The sequence below is a fragment of the Crocodylus porosus genome, unplaced genomic scaffold (assembly GCF_001723895.1).
Source record: "Crocodylus porosus isolate Cpor-Errol unplaced genomic scaffold, CroPor_comp1, whole genome shotgun sequence".
NCBI lineage: Eukaryota > Metazoa > Chordata > Crocodylia > Crocodylidae > Crocodylus > Crocodylus porosus.
This window is the reverse complement of record NW_017728924.1, coordinates 15660316-15666142: the sequence shown is the minus strand read 5'-3', so window position 1 is coordinate 15666142 and position 5827 is coordinate 15660316. Positions and strand designations below refer to the sequence as shown.

At 43.2% G+C, this 5827-nt stretch overlaps 1 protein-coding gene across 1 annotated transcript in view; it reads right to left on the bottom strand.

Annotated features, from left to right (window-relative positions):
* CAPN6 (calpain 6) overlaps positions 1-3572 on the bottom strand; it is an 83490-nt gene extending 79918 nt beyond the window's left edge. Inside the window, exon 1 of the mRNA XM_019540402.1 lies at positions 3379-3572. The gene's annotated coding sequence lies outside the window, so the exon portion shown is untranslated. The remainder of the gene's footprint in view (positions 1-3378) is intronic.
* Positions 3573-5827: the final 2255 nt, after the last annotated feature.

The following is a 5827-nucleotide window of genomic DNA, read 5'->3' as shown; positions in this document are numbered from 1 at the left end:
TCAGAAAGAAATATTCTTAGATGCACTGATTTCTTTCTTTTCATACAAATTGCCCTTTGTATGAAAGTTTATCATCACACAGCTGCCTAGAAATGATCTGACAGCCACTTTTCTCCACAAGGAGAGCAAATTACCCACTGGGAAGTCAAAAGCTAGGGACAGAAGTTACACATAAACCAGCTTAAGTGATCAGAAACCAGTTTAAATCTGTAACAATGAAGTTCAGTGCACATAAACCACTTTCAAAGTGGCCAAAACCAGTTTAAGATAAACCTGGATGGATGTAGTATCAGACTTAACTGATTTAGGTCCCCCATGCCTCTACTCCCAATCCAGAGCAATACCACTGCTCTAGCTGAAAAAAAGCAGGTAGGGGGCAAAACCCTAGCACTGGACCCCAGGAAGGAAAGGAGGGAAGCCCTTGGAGACTTTCCCCCCATTCTTGCTTGTGGGGTGTGGCCAAGCTCAAGCCCAGGCTGGGCAGCCTGGCTGAGTGTGACGGGGAGTGTTAACTTCCTTCACCCCCGCTGCGGTCTGCTTGGCTGAGGCTGGGGGGAAGCTGTCAGAGGCTCCCCTACTGCAACAGGCAGCATGCACAGGCCCTGGCCCAGCTAGCTTAGTGTCATGGTGGTGGTGGCCAGGGATGGATGGGGACAGGGGACTCAGATGGCCAGACTTGGCTGGGGCCTGGGCATCTCTGTTCGAGCAAGGGGCAGATGAAGCCTCTGAGGGCTTCCTGTTGCAGTGACTGGCAAGCTGGGAGGCATGCTCTAATGCCCCCCACCACCCCAGCTTCTGGCCTGAGCCGCTGCAGGTATGTGGCGGCATTTCCAGAAACAGAAGCAAGTGTCTGTTCCCTTGCTTATCAGTTCAGTCTATGCAGTTTAGGCTAACCTGCAAAGATTGAATTGATTCAGCCTCAGGGTTTTTTGACTGCCTGTACTTAGCCTAAGGGTTTTCATAAGACAGTTATTTAATAAGATACATGAGGAGTCCTGGGAACAGGGAGCAGAACCAGGTTCCTGTTAAATTAGGCCTTCCCTAATTCCTGGGCAAGTGGCTTGACAAAGAAGCTGCTGTACAGAAAGGCTGACAAGAAAAACTCGGTGGCAGCCAACCTTTTTAATGAAGAGACTGCAATGGTAAGTACATCTTACATGCTCTGAGAACACCTGCTGAATCAAGGTCCCAGGGAACTTACAGCAAAGGAACACCTAGGTTTTGGATCCCAACTGGCTTTGGGTATAAATCAAGCACTAAGTGCATTTTTACATGTGTTGTTGGATGTGGCACCAGGCACTTTAACTAGCAAGCTGCATCAATAAAAAGCGCCCATGCATCAGCCTTGGCGCACATTCCCACGCTGAAAAAATGGCAGTGGGGTGCTCTGAACTGAAGCTCATAGACGTGTTTTATTCCAAAATGTCCCACTGCCATTTTGCCAGTGCGGACACGTGCAGTGACACTGCTACACATGAGGTGAGAGGCTGCTGAAGCACATCCATTTCCATGCTTCAGCAGACTCAATTCATTCATCAAGTCTGCTCTGATACGCTGGATTTCCAATGCATTGGAGCAAGCTCCCCACATGTGTATAGGAGCCCTTAGCTATTCAGCTCATTCAAGCCTGGTAATTCTAGTTACGCCCAGTGAGTACAACTGGGAAATTTGGAAGTCAAAATAGTAATGTACCTTTGGGGTTTAGATGTCTCCAAGATGAGCATCAAATGAGCCAGGAAATCCTGGATTACACCTTTGGATTTAGGGACCTAAATTTTCCCGTGAGTCTTACCTCAGGCGTTAGAGTCCTTTTTCAGATTTAGCCTTCCATTAAATGCTTCAGCCAAAAGTTAATATTAAAAAAAAAAAGTTGATGCTCAAATCAGAATTGCGAAGGAGACCATTAGGTTTAATGCTGTTGGGCGAGTGCAGGCAAATAAAGGCTTTCATTTATCATAGCGTTAATGGGCTATATCTGTTTTCCAACAGAGCACCTTCTAAAAGAAACATGCACACCGATGTCCTTTACATTTCCTGCGTACGGCTTTGTGGAATCTTAGCTGTTAGGAAAACTGCATGAGAATATATACACAGAATTAAAGCATGCACATCTATCCAAGCTGGAGGCTTAATGAAATTTTAAGAAGCCTTTCAAAAATAATAGTTTTCCTTTTCAGCGGTTCAAAGTGTATGTGCAACCTCTCCTTTTCTGCTTTTGCTAAAAAAAAAAAAAAGAAAAGACCGTGAGAATTTACAATTTTCCTTTTTCCTTCCTGTTGCTGTAACTGCAGCTATTGTTATACCACCATCAATGCAGAGCTGTGCATTTTATGCAAAACTCTATTTTAAGCGGATAAGTTATTCTCCAGATAAGTTTAAGATATGGTTATTCCCTTTTTATGGATGGGAAAACTGAGATATGATGTGCAAACAGGCCAGTTTTTAAAGGCATTCAAATAGATGGGATTTTCAGAAGTGTCTGCCTTTAAAATATAAGTGCCTTACCCAATAACAGCATTTTGGATTCACATTAAACCTGGAGTCTGAGAGTTAGTCCTTAAAACTATTAGGTTCTTGGTTAGGCAAAAGATAACTTTCTATGTTTAAACAATGATAGATTGCTATTAACATTAATGAAAGCCAGGATGTCCCTAGCAAGCTGTGCAAAATCTGCCAAAAGCCATGTTTGTTGGTTCTTTCAAGACATTTCTCTCTCTCAGGGGTAACTAAGGAGGGAACTTTGTCTTCACAATCCTAAAAAAAAAATCCTGTTCCTGCTCTCAGAGTCACTCAGTTTTAAAGCCTGTGACTATATATGTTAACAAGTGACTGCTTTAATACTCTTACATGATTCTGTAGAAACTTATCCTCTATTTCAGAGGCATGCACTTTAAGAGTTTTCTTTCTTTTTTTTTTTTTTTTTTTTTTATTTTTTTTTTAAAAAAGAGAGAGGCTCAAAATGCCCACGTGAGATCTGCAGGAAAAGTGGGAACTGACCGCACTTTCAGGTGCTCAGAGGAGGTTAATTTCATAGCCCACTGAACCTGACACAACAACGAGATTTCAGTTTCAGCTTTCCACCACCGCTGGCCCTCGTCTGTTGTGTGTGTGTCTGTTCGCTAGCCACATCTGTGGAACAGAGTCCATTCAGTGTTAGACTGTAGAAATGCCGGTAGTGCTGTTTTTTTGCAATAAATCGTTTACAGTGAACGCTTAGCTCAGAGTTCAATATCAAATCCAGGATCACCTAAAGTATATCCAAGTCACAGCTTTTTCTTACTGTGCATGTCCAAGTGATTATTAATACAGAGAGTGCTGGTTTTGGTGACAAAGCAGAAAATGCAGTAAATACAATTTTATATTAACGCTAGCACTTACCTGGATTAGCACATTTCTGCTCCTGAGCCGTCAACCACATAAGACCTCCAAAATCAGCACTGCAAACAGAGTCCCCTGGCTTCTTAACCTGAAAACTTTTTGGACTATACCAAGATCAGATCCGAGGGGAGGCTCAGAGTAAGTTAAGGATGACCCCCTCCAAACTTCTTGTGCAGTAATTAATTATGAGTCATAAGGGAAAATGCAGCTAGAATAAACCAGGATGTTTTATTCTGTCATGGTAAACTCTGCTAGCTGGAATTCTGGTAAAAATTGTGAAACAAGTTTTTTAAAGAGGCAGATAGGGGAAGGCAGTTTTGTAGGGATTATAGACATTCCTTTGTGGATAATAGATTCTTTTGCACCATAAAAGTGATATGTGCTGTTAGTTGACAAAGTTCCTCTGATAGACAAGAACATATGACAACACCTTTGCTGGAGTCTTTTTGCACTGCTTCTCTGACAGAACAATTAGAGGAGCAAAACAAAAGTTTCACTGAGCTCCGTAGTTTTGCGGAGCAGAAAAGCACAACGTGCTTTTGGACACCTCTGTATTTTGGGGGTAGCCCCAAATCACAGTTCAATTTAGAGTAGCCTCTGGGGCTGCTCTATATTATTTTAGTCTTGCATAGCTATTGTAAGCCACTATGCAAAGCCTGTTCTGGCCACAAGCCTTCAAACTCGTTTCAGGATATCGCAGGACTATCTTACTGTCTCTGGTTCGTAAGAGGAATACCCCTTTTTCTGGTCAAATTCCTGCCTGGAGAAGCCACTGGAGCAGCATAAAGTAGCTGTGACATGGCCTAGACCCAGGGCCATAAGGAAGTAGATTGCTCTATTGGTCTGTCTAGGGCTGGAAATAGGAACTCTTAGTTGTGGTCCTATCATGGACTTCCTGAATGAACCATCCCAGTTCACTGAAATGATGCCTCTATCTGCCCTCCCCGCAACTTGCCCCAAAATATCAACTCACAAAAAGAAGAATTATTCTACTACCTTGCACAGGTGGCAGCATGATTCAGTTGTGATCAAATAAACTTTTCCATTTACAGCCCTTGGCAGAAGTCCAGAGAAGGTCTTGAACTCCTACCTCCAGGAGCAACACAAGGCAAATTAGCAGTTGGGACTCCTCCCACTATAAATACCCACCTGTCCTAAGTCTGAGACCTGCAGTTTGCAGGAAACCCTGTAATGAGGCTCATCCCCACTGAAGGCCCCTAACCTGTGTAGGTACAATGTTCTGGTGTTCCTTGTTCTACCATGCTGCTGCCACCTTTCAGAAGTGGCTTTGTCCTTAGTGCAGTAATCTGTACTGAATTGGTGCTATCAGGCATCCTAATCTAGAGACCAAAGTATTATTTTTCCCTCCCCAACTCAAAACCCAAGTGCATTAGCTACATGGAAGCTATTCTCTCATGAGCGAGGCACCTACGCCAGCCAACTAGCATGGGCTTTGTTATTTCAAGTCATTATTATTGGTCCAGTTCCTGATAGCTTTACATATGCAGTCTAATTGAATTCACTGCAGCTGAGCTACTCTTACTTGTGGGAGTCAGGCAGTAAGACTCTGCTCCATTAACAATTACTTATATATTTATCCACTGTGGCCCTGGTCTTCTGCAAACAAATGCTGATTGCTGTCAGTTGCACACTTTCCACCAGCTTTATGTTCATCAATTATTCATTTATTTGCACGGGGCAATTTGTTAATAAAACATAAGGTTATTTTCCAACAGAGATGCTCTTAAAGGCTGCACATGTGTTTGAGTAATTCCAATTTAAGCAGTTTTGTAGTGAGAAAAACCCCAGGGGGAATATTTGAAACTCAGTCAAGATTCACCTATGGTTTGACTGATGTTCCTAGTTTGGCTTTGAGAGTAGGGTGAGGAGTCAAGGATACCAGCCTCTTGCATGTGGTTCTTTGAGAGGTTTGGACACATCTGAACAAGAAATTGCAAACACACCTCTTCCTGCATTTGACTGGATCCAGAACACAAATGGGTTATATTCAGATGATGATCTGAGCCCCTCCCCACTTGAATCTGATTTCAACCTTCCTCAGGTGGTAGAATCACCCCATACCATAGGAGTGGTCAGGAAAAAGACAACCCGTAGGAAACTCCCAAACTGTAAAGGGTTACCTTCTGCCCTAGCATCGTCACTTATTCCAGCAGGAGCTGCCTGCAGAGGGATTGGGTGGTCCATGCACAAGTGTATCTGTGGGCAATATTTATCTTGAATAGAGTATTTTAAAAATAATTTGTAACAAGAATTTCAAACACTGTTAAGTAAACATGCAAGGCCTGGGCCTGCTTTCAGTGAACAACCTCCCTAATTTTAACCTCAACAGCAGGGTGAAGCCTCAGGAGGGAACCAGGATTGGAGTCGGAGCTGGTGCTTGCAAGCATCCCAGAGGTCAAGGCAGGAAACAAAAGAGTATTGATAGCTG